The following is a 20,409-nucleotide window of genomic DNA, read 5'->3' as shown; positions in this document are numbered from 1 at the left end:
AACTCATCTGACTTTAAAGGAATGTTATGCAGATGGACAGATTGTTTGCACTTATATTTCTGAAATGGAGATGCTCGCGTTACTGTTGTGTCAGGAAGCTTCGTTGCAAAGAATAGGGTCAGGGAAATCTCATTTATGTCTGGTACAGGGGCCCCCGCAGGCCTCCATAATAGCTAACCCTTTCTTTGGGCCCACAACTGTCCTTCAGACCAGTCAGGAACTCTGGGCCCATGAGGCCTCCACATAGTACTTGGAGAAATTAGGGGTGTTTCGCCCCAAATTATATTAGTCATGCTTTGGTGTCAAATGAGGGATTTTTTTTTTTTTAGAACCAATTGCACATGCATGTAATGATCATAATACTAGGTAAAAAATTATTGACATAGTAATACAGCTAAAGTTGGCCTCTACACTTTCACATGTGTATTAAACCTCTACTTCGTGTCAGGCCTCAATTGACTCAAACAGAAATGTGAAAAAGAGCACGCATGAGGGGCACTGGAACCAGTTCACAAAGGCTAGACAGTGAGTGCTAGCCAGGAATGGCACAACGATAGGAACTCGAAGCACTGCGATAGAATCTCAACTTAGCCAAAAGTCAAGTGGTTAAGGCTGGAAGCCAGAAAGCGTGACAAAAAAAATCTCAAAAAATTTTATCATCCTTGACCTCTTTTACGAAGATGTCATGTTGGTGCCCATGTGCCACCTCTCAATAAATTCATTCTAAACAGGCTTTCCTCCCACCTTCATGGAGAGGGTTGTTTCTCCTGTTGAGTACCAGATGAAAAAAAAAAACAAAAAACTGCCTTCCATTCTGAATTCATGTTGTACAAGAAAGGCGTCTATTTAAACACTGGCATCCCATTCAATGTGGTGAGATTTTTTTCACCCCACGAAAGGCACCAAGTAACTCTCTAGTGAAAAAAAAGTGGAGTCACGGCTCCCATCTCCCACTTAATTCAGGGACGTGCTCTTACTTAGTGAAATGGAGCGTAAGTTTTGCCTGCAGTATTTCAGTATTTTAATTGTAATTTTTGCCGCTCTTCTCTCTTCTGTCAGATACTAAGAGTCAAGTTTTAGAAAATTAAAGGTGAGAGTGTGAACATGATTGTTTGGCCAAACATAGTTAAAAGAATATTAGCAGTACAACCAGACTTATGATTTAGGATGGTTAAGTTGTAGCTCAGAGGAGCTATATAAGGAAGGGATAGAGAAGACAGGTTTGGATACTGCCACAAAGGCTTGTAAGAAAGCAGAGGCAAAAGGAAATGGAAAGATTTCATAGAGAAAATGTAGGTGGTATAAGTGCCAGGGTTTAGTGATTACTGACATAAAAAAGATTAAGCTAAGAAAGGTAACAGTTACAAAAAGATTGACTTTTGACAGGATATGCAAAAATTTGATGTTATTCTTACAAACAATTTATAACTTGAGCTAGTAACTCAGAAACATATATGAAAAACGGCATTTACGGTGCAACCTGTATGTTTTCCCCAATAGCTCTGCTGTGAAGCACCTATGAATTAGGGTTTATGATTCATTTGTGTGCCACATTTTTTATATTGCTAGTACTTAATGCTATGCAATAATTTTTCTTAAAAGCCAGATTAATTCTGATAACAAGGATATTGAATTGGTACGTGGAGGTACAGTGCTGGTGACTAAGCTGTCCTTATGACTTAACATGTTTCCCACGAAAGCCTAACATTGACAAATCAGGGATCTATAGATTCCATCAGGTACAACCGAATGCTGTTATTAGCAAGTAGTAATTAGGGTCAAAGGTTGATCATTATGGATAATACAGCCCTTTGCATGAAAATAAAAATGTCAACCCTGACTCAAATTTAAGGAGACATGATACTATAGAGTTTTTTCTTTCTCTCTCTCTTTCTCTCTTTCTTCTTTCTTTTTGTGGTTTATTTCTAGCACGATCTTGAATCCTTTAGGATTAGGATCTGGTATTGGTACTTGTGTCTGCAGTATGTGGAGAATGAAAAATCAGTAAAATTCTAGCTCAACGTTCTGACTTGTTAAACTTAATACTACCTATTGAGAACTATGTCCTCACTCCTCCTGTACTTGAGAGAGTGTGTGTGAGTGTTTTTGACATTGTACATTACAGTGAAAGTGAAATTAATTATGATTGTTCAACTTATTTCTAGCTCTTCAGTGATTTTGACTAAAGAGACATGAATGACGGTCGTGTAAGCAATCATGGTATGTGGCAGTGTTGAAATATTCAGGTTCTTGTCAGATTTCCTTTGATACAATTTTGTTTGGAGTTGAGATATTACCTAATTTCACTAAAGTAGAACTTGCCATGAATTTACTCTTCTGATAATTGTAATACTGTGTAGAGCTTTGTCTTTAAATTCCAAGACACACATCCTTTCAGAACTGAGTAACGTTTACTATCAACTCACGTTATAAAAACTTTTTAAAAAATAGACACTTCATCTATGAGATGGCTATACTGATAGATAACATTACTCCCTCAATTAATCAAAGATGGCCAAAATGTAGGAACAACAGCAACAAAAAAACGTAACCATTGGGGAATATTAAAGGCTGAAACAAAGTACATCTATCATTTTAATGTATCAAATTATTTTCTCTTCAAGAATGCCTAAATATATTGAAATATATTTAACACAATGGAAACATCCTCAATTTGGCTATAGTGAGTACACTACATTTAAGTAAACTTCTCTTGTAGTGGTTGAAAATGATGTCTTAATCCCATAATGGATACAAAATTAAAATACTATTTAGACACTGCAAGCAAATATTCTTAGGTACAGCCAATTTTGATTTCTACCATTTTAGAAAGAATGCAGCCCAAAGTTAAAGTAAAACCTTCTTCAAGGTAAAGTGCATTTCTGGAATATTCAAGTTTGGTGGGAAAACTGGAGAAATGCCTAATATCCGTTCAATAATTGCACATCCAAAGGGAGAGATCTTAGTTTCGACCAAACCCTTATTAAGAAAAAGACCCCACACATATGTAAGGAAAGAAACATGTTAGAAACATGTGAACACAACTGAAATGTTTCCCCAGTGCATCTGGCCCTGGCACTGTGACCACAGAGGCCACTGCGGAGCATTTGGGGAGGCCTCCCAAGGCCAGGGCACAAGGCCCCATTTCTCCTTGAACTCAGGCAAGTCATGTGTTTTCCCTGAAACTCTGGGCCCAGCTCTTGGTTTCCTCCTCCGAGGATTCCATACCCTAAGTTTTCTCTGTAACGCTAGAAGTTGGCCCGGCTTTCGAACATTGCAACATTCCTCATTAAAGGATTGTCTTTATCGGGCTGGCAGATGGTGCTGCAGCAGAGTCTGCTCAAATTGAAATGTGTTTGCGAGGCCTTCCTCAGGAGAAGCAAATGCACTGGGCGTACCTTCCATGGCAAGTAACTAGGTAAGTGGACAGGTTCTGAAAGAGGAAGAGGGGAAGGGGCGAGGGAGAAGGAGAGGGAGAGGAGAGCGGGAGGGGAGATAGCCACAGAGATCTCAGGATAGAGACAGAGATGGGCTCACAGGACAACTGCAACGTCTTTCCAGCTTGCAGCCCTGCTCTAGATTCCGGTAGGAGCCAGTCAAGTGTAGTGGTTAGTACCAGAGACCTGAAGTCCAACAGATTTTATCTTGAATCCCTGTTCTGCCACTTATAGAAAGGTAAGGTTTTTAACTTTGCTGCACATTCGTTTTCTGATGCATAAAATGAGGACAGCCTACTCTCCCAGAGGGAGCTTTTCAGAACCACATGACATAATACATTTAGGAGATTATTTTACAACTGACATTGACATAGTATAAGGTTCCCATAAATAATTTTATATTATTAAATATCAGTTCATTGAGTGTATAGCGATCCCAGATATTGGGGATATAAAGTCAATTATTTTTATAGAGTGCTGACCCAACGATTACTGATTTTGTTACGCTCAGAGCTGCAGCTCACCAGATTGTGCTGTTCATATAGAATAAAAAGACAGGGTTGACTGGTTTCAGTTTGGGATACAAACTTAATTTTGGCCCTAGCAGCAGCTAAAGATTTTGTTTTCAAGGAAATATACTCTGGGTTTTAAATATCAGTATGAAGGTTAAGTTCTCCAACTGTTTATCTTCTTTCTGGTTTTATACTCCTATAGGCCAAGTAAACATTCTGGGAAAAACTAAGCTATAAATGTGAGGTTGCAGACTGGCACTCGGCCTGCGGGTGAGATGATGGTGGTCTTCTCCCTATTCTTCATGTCCTTCATGCCTCTCTTTTTTCAATCAAGGTCAAACTCTCAACCACCAAGCCATCTCAGAACTGTCATCTATGGTGTTAGATAACAACAGATCTTTGTTTCTCAATAGAGCACACCTGAAGAGCCAAAGAATTCCGGTGGCGATAGAAGTCATCTTCAATTGCAGCATTTTAGCCGTGTGTATGCCAGGAAGGCTTCCAGGAGCTGACTTCTTAGGACCCTAAATTATACACTATGGTCGTCTACCGAAGGCTAAATGGGGCAAATGGAAAATATATAGGGATTGGGTCTGAGAAGTCTCAGGAACAACTGAAAATATAGAAGAAACTGGGGGAAAAAAACCCACTTCTTTCTTCTCTCTCCAACTCTTCTACAAATGGAAGAAAAGTAACTAAATTCATTTCTTAAGAAAGGCATTATTAGTGGCAAGTGTTGTCAAGGAATTGGAACTCTCGTGTACTGGTTGTAGAGGTGTAAACTGGTACAATCTCTTTGGGAACTCATTGGGCGGTTTCTACTAAAGCTAAACTACACACATCCTGTGACTCAGCAATTCTATTCCAAGAGGAAGCAGGCATTTGCCTACCAAAAAATGGACACAAATGTATGCATAATACATTTTTCCATTTATGAGTAATAGAAGACAACTGAAAGTATCTCAGATGTCCATCAACAGTAGAATGGATAAATTGTGGTAGTCATACAATGAAACTTGTACATGCCAAAAAAGGGTATTGCTACATACAACACAATAGATGAATATCATAAACATCACTTTGTGTGAAAGAAGTCTGACACCAAAAAGCATACACTGTATGATCCATTTTCCCCAAAGTTCAAAACGAGGAAAAATGAATTGATGGCGTTGGAAGTCAGAACAGGGGCTACTCTTGGGGAACTCATGACTGAAAAGGGGCACAGGGTAGAAGAGGGTTTGGTGACTTTTTGTTTCTTGACCTGGGGTGTTTGGTTATATGGGTGCAACACCTTTGTGAAAATACATCAGGTGTTCACTTAAGCTTATGCACTATTGTGTTATATTTCTGTTATATTTCAATAAAATCTGCCTAATAAGACAAAACAGTCTCTTACGAAGACCTAAAGACTACGGTTTTGAGAGACGCTGGGATAGTTTTGCCAGTTCTCTGAGAAAGAACATTAAAACCAAGGTCAGAAGACATGGATGACTCTCAAAGCATTTGAACAAATCACTGTTCCTCTCTAGGCCTCATTTTCTACTTCTGAAAGAGGGGGGAGTCACTATAGAGAGTCCCTAAGATTTTGGGGGGCAGCTCTAATGTAGGCATACTGACCTCAGAACCAACACACTTAACCACTGAACTTGTTGTCTGCCTAGAATGGACAACAGGTAGTTCACAGTTTCTATAGTTTTCCGAAAGGTGAAGCCTGCTTCTTCCTCAGATTCTTGGACAGCCTGATGGAAAACTTCATTAGAAGAGATTTCTAGAAATCTATTTTTTTCCTCTGGTAGACTGTATCCTGTCAATGTTGGGTCTCATTATGCAATAACCCCCTGAAGAGAATTTATCCTTGATTATAATAGAAGTGACAAGGGTTAAACCAAATTAGAATTGAAGTAATCAACCTAAAGACTGTAAGTAAACTATTCTGAGGAGAGTTATGTTCTTGAAGTGGCCAAATGAACATGTGGAGTTTTGATTGCCTACTGTATCTGACCACCTAATAAACTGGGGTTATCAACATCCCCCTGCCAATTGAATTCTAATAAGGAGGTCTAACAGAAATTAAATGCAGATAGTTTAAAGGAAGCTTTCTGTATTGTGCTAACCATGGCCGCCACTGGGCCACAAGCTTCCCTAAATTGGAGTTTTTGCTTTGAGATGACATGTCCCCTCCCCTTGCAGGGAGAGACCTTTTCATCAGCCCTCTTCCCTTTGACCCTTCTCTTCTTACCCTGGGACAATCTAGAAAAGTTATTAGGATGGAAAATGTTTTGCTGAATTTTTTTGGGGGGGGTATCATTTCCGAGAATTTTCCAAACCAGCAAAAGGATGCTGACTTCCCATTAGGACTCAATAGAGTGTAGCAAATCAAACAATTTTCCAAAAGGCATTTTCCTACCACTCATCTGGCCACATTTGCCACCCCACAGAGAAGGATTGTGGCTGCAAACGGCATTATATCTGAGATTCTCACATTGAAATAGGTATATTTTCAAATCTTGGAGGGAGAAAGGAGCAGAGAAAAATTCCAGTATAGATTTCTGAGTTGGGGTGGGTGAGTAGGCAATGACAAAGAAAAAATAACAATGTAATCAGGAAAGAAACAAATCCACTTACTTTCTGTAACTGAGTAGAGACCTCGGCCCTCTAAAGAATGTGGAGAAAGACTTCTTGAGCAAGGCAGAGAACAGTTTCAAATTCTACTCCCAGTGCTCTGCGGGTCTCGTCTAATCAGGGAAATTTTATTTTTCATCATTCCTTGCTGAGCTGTGACACATGAAAATAATTACTGAGGTTAGAGATGGAAAATATTTATTAGGTCAGCTCGACCATCCTTTCCACTATGTAGGCCGGCTCCCCGCTGGGCCTGGAGGGCAGAGCTGCGACAACAACCTGGCATGTCCCTGTCTCCCAGCACCTGAAAAGCGGGTTATTCTTCTCTTCTTGATCTTTGCTGGGTCTCTGAATGCCAAGGAGGAGAAAAAGGAAGACAGCAAGATGTAATCCAGCAACAGGAAGTTCTGTCTCCCAACCACTGACCAGCTATTAACATGGGAAGTTGTCCAACTTGGCTTCAAAAGTTTGAGATCCAACCTCTCCTGGAAGACTCCCTTATTGTTTGTTTACGACAGATGCGCAAGGCCATATTTAAGGTTGGGAAGCTTTCTTCTGATGAGCTGCATCCCCTGCTCATCGCTTCTCTTTGGGTAAGAACCGGCTTCTCAGAACTGATGTTTGCCAGCTCCTTGCTGAGGGGCCTGCATGCCTCACTGGTTGTTATTCAGCCAAGAAAGAGAAAGCTGGTCCCCTCTCAGCTTGCCTATTCAAGGCACTCCCCCTGAGCTGTCTTCCTTTCGGCTGTTTTTCTTCTGCATGACTTCCAGCTCACTAACACTGAACCTGTCCTAAAGAGACCACGGCAGCACTTAGCAGTCTAAAGGTGGTCTCTTCAGAGCCATAGAGACAGGGTCGCCCCTGTGCTAGACCCCCCAAATAAACGGCCCTCCTCAACCCCCTACTAGCTCCAGTCTATGCGCCCTTGTTTCATGCGGAAGTAGAGGGCTGGTTCTCTACAGGACTCAGTGCATAGAAGCACTTCATATGTGTAAAATAGTGCTCTCTGCTGCCCTCCGCTCCCTCTGTGACCAGGGGGTGCGAGGGCTAAGGGGGCTTCCATCGCCTCAAAATCGCCTCATACACTGACAAGTTGCTCAAGGGCCCCACACAGAACTGGTCTAAAAAAATAGCCCAAAGAATTGATTCAAATTCCTATCCAAGCCCCAGAACATCTAAAGGCCTCCACAACTTGCTATAAAATGAAGGAAGTGATTGAGGGAAAGGTTATAATGATTGAAGAAATTCACATCGAGTGCTAGGGTTGCTTGTACAGGTGGTGTAGGGTGGAAATAAGCATACACGGAAAGACAAATGATCCATACAGTCTGCTTGTCTGTGTACAAGAAGGGCCTACACGGGATGTTTTTAAGGTAACTGAAAACCGTCCACAATTCTCCTGGGCGATTTCATAGGTCTGTGGAGAGGAAGATCTTTTACAGGCGCTAGATAGGGCCCTAATATGACCACGAGTTATTTACATCCTTCAGGTCTGCCAAGCAGGAGCACTGATAACTGAGCGCTCAGGTCTGTACTGAGACGCTGTGTTTAGTGGTGAGTGGGGTTTTACATAACAGATCTTCTCACAGAACTTTGAATGTGCTGAATTTTAATTCGGTGTATCACTGGCTTCCTCACTCCCCTGTGAACATCCACCAGTAGACAGTACACCCAAAAGCTTTCCAGTCCTTCCCACACTTGAGCTAGGAACATAGCATCCAGGCGAGGAATGTTCTCCAGCTGGGGAACTGAGGCATTGGCATTTAAGGCTGTGTCAGCCTTTTACGAAAATAGCTGATCAGTGTAGCTTTAAAAAGTGAGGGAAGTCATATTGACTATTTTTAAAAAATCCAACTTATTATTTTTACTACACTAATTAGTTAACTGTGTCCTGTGGAGGCTTCTCTCCTAAAATATTATCATCAGCTATTATGACTGTGAAGGGACCTGGGAAAAGGTAACAGTTTTAAAGCAAGCATTTCTCAGATTCAAAAAATAATAAATATTTTAACAGTATTTCCTCTATGTCCAAGCTAAATTATATCTCTTTTAGTTTGACCTTTCTATCTTTTTTTTTTTTTTTTTTTTTTGTCATTGCTCCATATACCCTGAGGGGACTGTGGTAGGGGACTTGCTAGCCTCATTTCAATATATTTTTCTTATTCATTTTAATATCCATAAACACTTCAATTTTCTTCTCTATTCTACTGGAAAAAAACCATGCTTTTCACTTTTTCTTTTTGGAAAATAAATTAACCAAAATGTAATATGATATTTAAGTGAAGAGTGCCACTGACATTAAATGGCCCACATGGCATTACATTATGTTTTCTGTTTTATTCTATGCATCTTTCTAATACAGGCTAAAGCTGGTATTCACGTAAATTGCTCTGGTTTTATAAAACAGGATGCTGCATTCTTTTTGAAGCCCAGGGCTCTAGTGCAGTAATAGAAAAAAAGGCAGCAACAAAATAATGGGCACTGGCAATCAAACTATCATTATAGGTACATTATGTGCAGGGTGCTAAATTGGTAGAAGGCCTTTATTTTTAATTTCTGCTCATCTGTTCACCATTATTAAGCAAGCTTAGACACCAGAGGAGATTTAAGAGTGACAGAGGGTAATTATACACTTTAGGAAAAGATATCTGTCATCATAGGGTTAGAACTACACCAAGAGAAAAGCCCCCTCAGAATTTCATACAGGGCCTCAATGTACATTTTTGTTTGGACAGGTACGTAATTTTTACTTTATATTCCTGTTTGAGTTTCCCATAATGCTATTCCTACTAGATTTTTATAGTCTGGCAGCCACTGTATATCATTTCATAGTTGTTTTTAAAGGGCATAATTTTAATAAATAATTGTTTACATCGCACTCTGTATTTAAAAATAATTCACAATACAGTTAATTATCAATTTCCCAATTATGGTGATGAAAATGTGGCCATGTGAAACATAGTTGGAGACTTTGGTTAACTCAAATGACATAGAAACTATAAAACAAAGACATAGAAACTATATAACAAAGACATAGAAACTATAAAAAATTTTTAGCAGTTTTATTGATGTATAATTGACAAAATAAACTGCATATATTTAAAATGCATACTTTATGTTTTGATATATATATATATATATATATATTTCACATATATATGTATGTGATATATATAAACACACTCTAGTGAAATTGTCACCACAATCACAGGATAGTGGACATAGTCATAACCCCCTAAACTTTTTTTATGCTTCTTCCTTTATAATTCCTTCCTTGCACCCCACTGTCTGCCCCAGATAACAATTAATCAGCTGTCACTATAGATTAGTTTGCATTTTCTACAATTTTGCTTAAATAGAATTATATGGTATAAACTCTTTTTTTTTTTACTTCATTTATTCAGCATAGATATTTTGAGATACATTCATGTTGCTGCATGTATCAATAGCTCATCCCTCTTTACTGCATTTTATGGATATAGCACCATTTGTATATGCATTCACCTGTTGATGGACATTTGGATTGTTTCCAGTTTTTGGCTACTACAAATAGAGCTGTTACAGACATTTATGTACAAATAACTGTATGTACATATGCTTTCTTTTCTTTGGGTAAATACTTAGGAATGCTATAATTGATTCATAGGGTAGGTGGGTGTTTAAATTTTTAAAAAACTTGCAAATTGTTTTTCAAAGTGGCTGTACCACCTTACATTCCCAACTCAGCCTATGAGAGTTCAAGTTGCTTTTCATCTTCATCAACACTTGGTATGGTCAGTCTTTTGAAATGTAGACATTTTATAGACATACTGATATCTCATCCTGTTTTTAATTTGCATTTCCCTAATGGTTAATGAGCATCTTTTTATGTGATTATTTGCCATCCATATATTTTCTTTGGTGAAGTGGCTGTTTAATACTTTTGCCATTTTTAAAAATAGGGTTATTTGTTTTTTTATTATTCAGTTTTGAGATAATTCGTTATTATGTATTTTAGATACAAGCCCTTTATCAGACGTATACTTTGCACATATTTTTCTCTCAGTCTGTGGTTTGTCTTTTCATTCTTTTAAGAGTGTCATTCAAACACAAGTTCTTAATTTTGGTAAAGTACTATTTGTCTCTTATTTCTTTTCTGGGTTATGCTTTGGGTGTCGTACCCAAGAAATCTTTGCCTAATTCAAGGTCATAACGATTTCTCTTGTGATTTTTTTTTTCTAGAAGTGTTATAGTTTTATGTTTTACATTTAGGTCTGAGGTCCATTTTAATTCACTTTTGTATATAGCATGTGGTATGGATAGAAGTTTATTAATTTGCATGTGAATATTCGATAATTCCAGCACAATTTGTTGAAAACACTACATTTTGCACTGTGGTTAAAAAAAAAAAATCTATTGTCCATGTATGTGTGTGTCTATCTCTGGATTCTCTAATCTGTTCCATTGATCTGCCTATCTTTACACCAAGAATGAGTGTTTTGACCCATGAACATGGTTTATCTCTTCATTTATTTAGGTCTTTTTAAATTTCTCTCAATAATGTTGTGTAGTTTCAGTACACAGGTCTTTCAAGTCTGTTGTCAAATTTATTTCTAAATATTTCATATTTTTGATTTGTTATAAATAGTATTGCTTTTCCATTTCAATTTGTAATTGTTTGTTGTGTATATATAAATACAATTGATTTTTGCATATTAATTTTATAACCAGCCACCTTGTTGAATTCACTTAACTTAGATCTTTGTAGAACCCATGAGATTTTCTACATAAATGATTGTGTTGTCTGTGAATAAAGACAGTTTTATTTCTTTCTTTCCAACATAGTGTCTGTTATTTCTTCTTCTTGTCTGATTGCACTGGCTATAATATCTAGTATAATGTGGAATAGAAGTGGTGACAGTGAACATTCTTGGCCTGTTCTTGATCTTAAGAGGAAGGCTTTCAGTCTTTCACCGTTAAGTATAATATAATGTTAGCTATAGGTTTTTCAATGATGCCCCTTATCAGGATGAGGAAGTTCCCTTCTATTCCTAGTTTTCTGAAGGTTTTTGATCAGGAATAGGTGTTGAATTTTCTCAAACCTCTTTCTGCATTTACTGAGATGATCATATGGTCATCTTTTTCAGTTTGATTTTCAAATGACAAACCAGCCTTGTCTTGCTGGGATAAACTCCATATGGGCATGAGGCATTATCCATTTTATATACTGTTGGATTTTATTTGATAAAATTTTATTTAAAATACAGTGCTAGAGTCAGGGCACAGAGGATTTTTAGGGCAGTGAAATTACTCTGTATAATACTTTAGTGGTGGGTACCTTTCATCATACATTTGCCTAAACCCACAGAATGAGCAACACCGAGAGTGAACCCTAATGTAAACTATGGACTCTAGGTGATAATATTGTGTCAGTGTAGGTTTATCAGTTATAACAAATATACCATTCTGGTGGGAGATGCTGATAGTGGGAGAATCTATGTACATATGGGGGTAGGAAGTTTTAAGAATATCTTCCATTCAATTTTGCTATGAACCCAAACTGCTCCAAATCAATCAATCAGTCAATCAATCAAGAAAACCAATTGTTTAAAAAAAAGTTCTGGAGATGGACAGTGGTGGATAGTTGTGCAAAACAATGTGAATATATTTAGTACCACTGAATAGTATATTTAAAGATGGTTAAAATGCTAATTTTTCTGTTATATATATTTTACCATAGTAAAAAATTATCATAAGGTGTTTCATGCACTCAAAATAATATATCATATTATGTAATGATAAAATGAACACCCATCTACCCACTACTAGATTAGGGAATAAATCATTATTAAACATAAGCCTTGGGCACCCCTCTGATTGATACCCTCTTCCTTCGAAGGATAACATTCTTTTGATTTTGTGTTTACCATTCTTATGCTGTTCAACTTTGATATATCCCTAAATAATATGTTGATTATTGTATGCCATAAACTTAAATGAATTATATTTGGTAAGTATTCTGCAAGTGTTCCTTCTTACTCAAAGCTATAATTTTTTGATTTATCCACATTGATACATGTAGCTATAGTTCATTCATTTTCATTGTGTTTGGAATGCATTAAGTAAATATGCCACATTTTATTTATCCAAAAATAGTGTTAAATAATATGATGCTATTTTGTTAAAATACAGTGACTATCTTAAACAAAATTGGGACTCTGGTTAACTCTTGAATGATTCAGAACACAAAATCTATAGGATCCACAGAATTTTTAAGAAAAAAAATTTCTTTTAAAATAAAAGTTGATATTGAACTCTTGTATTTATTATCTGTACTATATACTAAGTAACTGTGCACTGTATTGTTTTTCAAATGTAATATTTATTAGTATTGCTTCTACAATTAAATTATATATATGTATGTATATATATAATTTTAGCAAAAATCACATTTAATCTACCTTCTGTGTTCATCTCAGCACCTAGCACAGTGCATGGCTACCAGGGCCCAGAATTTCACCAGCTGGTGCTTAGTAAACACTCGCAAACTGATTAAGTAAATTAATTCCAGCTCCTCAGTGTCCATCAACATTGATAACTTAAGTATTGGACTTTTAAGATTAACGTGAAGGGAATAAAAAATACACTTTTCTATCTTTTCTACCTCCAAGTCTTTTGTCTCCAAGCATGAAAATAGCCAAGGGAGAGAGAATGGGAGGCATTGAAAGTTAGAGATGGGGGAAAGTGAAGTGGATTCAAGGACACCACTGAGTGCCCTTATATCTTGGGTTCAGGTCGCCTTTGCATACAGTTCAATTGCATGGAGAAAACCCGAGTCTCACATACAAACATTAGAGTGGTATTTGAAAGATTAGGTCACTGCAGTTAATGTAAGTCTATTGAATTCATACACATGCTTGGGAAGTAATAGTCAAGAACTGATGACATTTAAAAACGGTTCTTTTCTTGGGTACTGAATACGATTCTAGAAGGCCAGAAGAGATAGGGGAGCTTATGTACAGTCCAATCCTACTTATATAGGATTTTACTATTTCTTCTGTTCTTTTGTTCTTACTAATAAATAACTATAATTTTTATATTTATCCACTCATAAAAATAGAAGAAAAGGAAAAAAACTGGAAGTATATTATACAAACTATTAACATAATTGATAGAATTAATTATGGGTAATTTAATTGTTTTCCTTTTCGTGATGTTAATTTTCTGTTAGAAACATGTATGGATTTCATAAACAAAAAAAGTTTTAAAAATCCAATTAGATACTACTAGTAATCAAGGTGCTAGTCACGGCAATAGCTAAGTCCTTGGCTAGCTTACCTGCTAGAGCCCACCAATTCACATTTCATGTTTTCAGCTTGCTTCCCAGAAATCCCTAGTGAATGACACAAGTTTTCCACATTTGTAGATGAAGTCAAATGGTAGTTTGGAGTGTAGTATTAGAATTTACCAAATTCCCTTTACAGAGCAAAGTAAAATATCCATGAAAAAAATTAAACCAACCAGAGTACATTGCCTAGAACATAGAAACTCAAAAGAAAAAAAGAGAAAAACAACCAGCCCCTTTCACGGGAATAGCTGGCAAAGCAGTGGGGCAGAGCTGCTACCTTTGGTCAGAGGTACGTCAGCTAAAGCCAGAGGGACAGCCTGAGGGACTGATCAGTTAAAAATAGTTAACTCTGCCCTGATTCACAATAAGTGTCACAACAAAAATAACACAATATTGCTTATCCTTCCTAAGCATGGCAGAAATTCTGGTGTTTCTCAGTAAATGCTGGTATCCAATGACCCTGAGGAATGATGAGCGGTGATAATCCATATAGGTCTGTTAATAGTCACCGTATTTTTCTTATATTCATTAACAATTATTAAAGAATGTGAATACCAGAAAGTATACCCTCAATTATAATACATTAGGCATAATTTATTCTTTTACAAGGCAAATGACTTTTCAAGTCTTAGCAATGACTAAACATCATTGGGATGTACAGAAATTCTAAGAAAGTGTTAGTTACACGATGTTAGATTGAAATCTTGCTGCAACCCACTTTGTATGAAAATAAAAAAATCCTTGCATTTGTATATATAATACTACTTCTTTAAAATATGTAATTATGAAACATAATACTTATAAAATATATAACATATATGAATGGCTGATACAATAAACAAAAACACCTGTGCACCCACTACCAATATTTTGAGTCCCCTGTGTAGCTTTCCCAAATTATATTCTCTTTTCTCTGTCTCCATTTTTGTGTGTACAGTTCCCTCAAGGTTTACCGTGTAGGTACATCCCTAAACATTATATTGTTTGGTCTGCGTGTTTTTGAACTTTATATAAATTGAATCATTATGTATTTGTTTTTTTAACTCCAGATTAAGTTTATGACATCTGCCTATGTTGATATAGTCAGCTGTAGTTCATTCATTTTTCTCAATAATGAAAAGTACTTCATTATTGAATATACCACACTAGGCATTCTAGAGATAAAGACTTTAAAAAAATTGATTCATATTTCTATATTGTATCCCAGTTATTCTATATTGTATTAGAATGCCTCAAAACACCCCAATCATTTCCTTCTTGAGAAACAGTGAAGGGGGTATGGCTAAGAGCCATTCTCAAGGCTGAAACTTTGGCTTTACCAGTGTGACTCTGGACTGTTTACTTCACCTCTTTGAGCCTCAGTTTCCTCATTTGTATCACAGGGTTAACAATAGTACTTATCTCATAGAGTTGTTACAATGATTAAATGAGCTAATACATGTTAAGTGTTTGAAACAGTGCTGGTTCATATTTATGTGCTCAGTAAACATTATCCACCATAAGAAACAGAGATTTGGAATGAAGTCTAGATGTTTCTGCAGATTTAAGTGTGTATGAGAAGCTATTTTAAGAATTTTTAATTAATGAGCTAATGAAAAAAGCATTGTTCCTAATACTTCTGGAGACGAGATGACAAATTTTGTTTCTTCCTTGTACTGTCTGAGACATTAAAGATAACACTAAGTTAACAAAAAAGGAAAAGGGACAAGCTTTAAAAGAGGTTATATTACTGGGGTCCAGCCCTTAAACAGAGGAGATGAATATTTCTTATCTATATTATAATCATAGACTGAATGTAGTGAGTCCATTAGGATATAAATTTATGATATTCTTTAAAGAAAATGTATCACCATGAAGACCTCAAGTGAATTGAAAGCTCAGGGAGTAACTAGAGATGAAATCATCGTCTAATGGAATGAGACCAATTTACTACTGAAAAAACTACAACCATCTCCACCCTTAGGTGGAGAAGAAACAAACAGAGGGAGGGGGAGGAAGTAACTTTTGACTACAGGAAACATTCACATGACATTTGTGTAAGGAAAATGACTATTCCTTAGCTGTTCCACAAATGGGGAATAAAAGTTAGGATATTTTTTAAAGGTAGCTCCTTCACTTATTATTGGTTACTAATTTATGTTGAATGCAGAAATGAGACAAGCATATATTCAGCTTTCCTTTTCAAAATCTGTTATCCTTGCTATTAAGTGGAAGATAATAAAATCATAAGAATGAAAGTGATCTCACCTGCTGAGCATAAATTAGTGTATCGTTACTACTAGCCACTGAAAGACTGCGTGTGCCGTGATTCCAGAGACTGTACCTGCCTCGGCCCTATTGTAGTTCCAGGCTTACCAAAGTGCTTGCTGCATTGACATATGGGTGATGCTTGGTGAAAAACAGTGGAATAAATAAATGAATAAATGAATAAACACATTCCTGTCACCTTGAAACAATAATGGTCTCAATTATTTCATTGGTTCTAGCAAAATACATTTCAATGCTTGTCAGTTAATAATTCTGATGGCTAGGAAATTCATTTTTATACCACACTTATATCCGAATGCTATATTCAAAATCAATAGTTCTCGACAAATACTTTCACTTTTTATATTTAGTATTTGATAAAGTAAAATAAATTTGAGGATTCCCTTTAAATAATTCAGTGGCAGCCTTCCTCCCTATCCTTCCCACCAGGATTGGAGTCCACAGATTGGAAATCAAAATTCTAGATTTAGTTCTTGCATTCTTACTCAGAATAGAAAGAGAAAAGGATTGCCCTGTATGCTCTATATGAAAATCTTCAATGTAATCACAAATCACAGCATCAGTCATTCTTAAGTATTTTTAAACCTTAGCAAAAATAAATCCCTTTAATCTTGACTCTCAGGCTTTATTTTTCCAGTACTTTTATTTTTCATAGTCTTTTCTGAACCTTCTCCAATGTTTCCACATTTTCAAGTTGCAGAACCCACAAGTGGTCACAGCTCTCTGGTAGTACTCATTTAATAAGTGTAACAGAGTGACAGGCTTCTTAAAGATACGCACTTTTAAATGCAGGAAACAGCGAATAAAAATCTGAATCGAGAAATAAATAGCACTGGACAATTTTAGCCTATGATGTTTGGTGAAAAAGATATCACAATACAATCCGTAAAGTTACTGTATTTCTTGGACCTTATCTCTCCCATACTAGTGTTATTCTGCTGTGTAACGGGATACACAGTTCATGTCTCTAACCCATAAAAATACAGGAATGAGTCCCATATGTACCTTTGCCTAGTCTTTATGATGTAGACTCTGATTAGCCTCCGGGCCACACAAGTTGAGTTAACGTGTCTTTCCAAACAATTCTGTTATATTTCATTGCTCAGACTCCTGTTGGCAGGCTGATGAAATGAACAGTTGTTGTTCTCCTTACTTCCTCAATCCAAGGAATCCACTACAGTAGCTTGGAGTATGTTCCTGGGAGCTAAACTATCACTTCCTTGCTCAGCCTTTTAAAGCATTAATACAGCAAAAATCATGTCATTTGTATCAGGGTAGATGAAAATTATGAGTTAGCTAGAGATTTTCCAAAATCCTGAATTGGCTGAAAGTTGATGTGGCAGTTTATCTAAACCCTGAGGGCCACTGCACTGGGGAAGAAGTGGGGAATGTATGCTTTTGGGTTTTTATTTGCATTAAAGATGGGAGTCCCAGAAGACAGACATATCAATTGTCAGTTCGCAGCTTTCTCAATCTGATTTTCTTTCTATCAGTGCTTCCTCTGACTCAATCTGAGTTTAATATAAAGAGCAACGAACTTGAATCACAAGCTGCATTCATTCCTTGGCTTCCCCTCTTATCATCTGTGTAGTTTTGGGCAAGTCGCTACTTCTCTGAGCTTGTTTTCTTTTCTCTAATGTAGGAATAATGGTGTCTGCCATAAGTGTTATTTTGAGGATCAAATGGGGCAATGTTCAAGGATATACTGGGTAAACTATAAAGCAGAATAAAAATGTAAGGTATTATTGTAATTATCAGCAGGCACGTCTCACAGCCTGTTGATTTATGTGTGACTTTATCTTCCAATGATTCTATCAAAGGGTTGGCAGAGTGAGCCCAGGGGGCCAAATCCAACCCATGGCACGTTTTTGAACAGTCTGTGAGCTGAGAATGGTTTCTACATTTTTAGAAAATTGTAAAAACAAGACAAAGAAGCAACATGAAGAAGAAAAAGAAGGAGGAGGAGGAGGGGGAGAAGAAGGAGATTCAGAGACCATATGGCATCCACAAAACTGAAAATAATTTACTACCTGGACCTTTACAGAAATTTTGCCGACTCCTAAGAGAGTAGAAATAGCAATTTACATCCACAATGTCTTTACCAAATTCTGAGCATACCACCCTCTCCTGCTGCCTCATTTCATCTCTTCAAAATCTCTCCCAATTCTACACCAATGGGCCATGGATGCAAACAGCTTATTATTTTGTGATTAATAGGTGGGAATAAAGATGCTTCAATCACATATGAAATATTTTTTTTTAATTCTCAAATCACATGGTTTGAGAGGTTAGCAAATCCGCGTACTCATATTGAGCTGTGGGCACAGATTATTTTAGAAAAGACCAAAGGAAATCACATTTCATATTTGCGCCCCTAACCCCCAATAATCCACTGCAAAGAGAATGATCGAATCTCTCTTTTTCTTGTATCGCCACAGTCTGCAAAACCTCTTAATCCATACTGATACTGGTAGCAAAGAGCTTCTGACATAATTAAATTGAACCATATGGATTCTGGATCAAGATTAAGAAAAAAAACTAAAGCATTTATTGTGTTGAAATTTCTTATGCCAATTTTCTGCTAAAAAGGAAGATTCAAAAGGTCAGGGATTCTGCAGCACAGACTTAGTGGTATATTAGTTACAGTAATTCAGCCTGAAAATTCCAGCAGAAATAAATACAATGGAATGTCATGAATTACAAGAGACCACAACTTTAATCAGCTCATGGGAAAAGCAAAACATGCATTTGCCTATTGACAGTTGATAAACTGAATCCTAAAGCTTGTTTGGAGGCAGAAGAGCACCAAGGTCTCACCACCACTGCTGTTATGTTGAACAAACATTTTGAGCTTCCATTTTTTTTTCTTCTGCTGGTTGTGATACAAAGGCACACAGAACAGAATCCTATCTGCATTTTTCTTGCAGCTATTCATTATATTCATTTAGTGGGTGTTTTCTGAGTCAGACAATACCCCAAAGCATGAAAACCAATATGGATAGATGATAAGTAATGGCATGACAGAAACTTCATGAATTATTTTACTTTAATTTCAGATGCAACATTATAAACCATAGTGCAAACTTGTCCGTGCTAATGTCACAAATCTTATTTATACCAATAAAGGGTAGAAAACTCACGTTAATGAGAATACTATGCCAGACATATAAATATTCATTAAATATGTTTTACCTCAAGAATCTTACAGAATTCTTGGACTTTTATTGAAATACAGTATCCAGATTTCATATGAATTTTGACCCATAAGAATAATGCTTGAATTTACAAATCCTTTAGCTTCTTAAAATTAGTTAACAATGCCAAAAGATTTTTTTTTTCAGTTCCTTAACAAATTGATTCCAAAACTCATAAAGAAGGCAAATACATGGTAAACATGACAATTTCTGGAAAAGAAAAATAATGATGCAAAAATTCTCCTTTCACGTAGTAAAATATACTCTAAAATTGCTGTAATTAATTTGGTGAGGCATCATTATAGGATAGGGAGATAGCTCACTGAAATAGAACAATCTAGAAACATACCACAGAATATGTAGGAATTTACTCCATGAAAAAAAGCGGTATATCAGTAAATTGTTTGGAGACAAGTGGTAGAATATTGTGAAAAAAATGTTTGGCCAAATAGTACATATACATAAATTTCTCAAATCATATATAAAGATTACAGAAAATTATTATATTTAAGTATTAAAACATGAGTATGTAAGATACATTTTAAAAATAATACTTGAATGGTGTGACCAATGCCAAAAAACCATAAAAGGAATTATGGAAAAGATTTGATAACATAAAATTTCTAAACTGTTTTATGGTGAAAGTGCCATAAACAAACCTGAAGGACAAACAATAAACAAAAAAATAACTTCAACACATTCTACAAAGAGATATTTTCCTAAATATATAAAGATCTCTCACAGATCAACTTAAAAATAAAAAACAATGAACACTGAACAACAGCAAAAAAAAAAATGGATAAAAACACGAATAGGCAAGTCACAAAAGAAAAAGCACAAATGAACTATAAATATATGAAAAGATAATTAGAGAAATATAAATTGGCAACAGTGAGATAAAAAAATTCTCCTCTCTTAAAGGCAATCTGGAAGTATAGTATATTGAAATTTGATCTAGAAATTTTACTCCTTGAAGTTTAAACTAAGGAAATTATTAGACAAATGTATAGTTAAGTATATTTGCACATGGTAACAACAAAAAACTAGGA

The 20,409-nt window shown here is 36.3% G+C and overlaps 1 protein-coding gene across 3 annotated transcripts in view; it reads right to left on the bottom strand.

The window, feature by feature from the left end:
- The window catches only part of SATB2 (SATB homeobox 2), a 282,872-nt gene that overhangs the window by 230,493 nt on the left and 31,970 nt on the right, over positions 1–20,409 (bottom strand). For 2 of the 3 annotated variants that reach the window (XM_033112091.1, XM_033112095.1), the window contains exon 1: positions 6,575–6,906. The exons of the other annotated variant lie outside the window; for it this stretch is intronic. The gene's annotated coding sequence lies outside the window, so the exon portion shown is untranslated. Of the gene's footprint in view, positions 1–6,574; positions 6,907–20,409 lie in introns of those variants that run through there. 3 annotated transcript variants of the gene reach the window in all.

This window comes from Rhinolophus ferrumequinum, chromosome 8, assembly GCF_004115265.2.
Source record: "Rhinolophus ferrumequinum isolate MPI-CBG mRhiFer1 chromosome 8, mRhiFer1_v1.p, whole genome shotgun sequence".
Lineage (NCBI taxonomy): Eukaryota > Metazoa > Chordata > Mammalia > Chiroptera > Rhinolophidae > Rhinolophus > Rhinolophus ferrumequinum.
The sequence above is the reverse complement of the archived record's forward strand: the minus strand, read 5'-3'. Positions and strand labels throughout refer to the sequence as shown.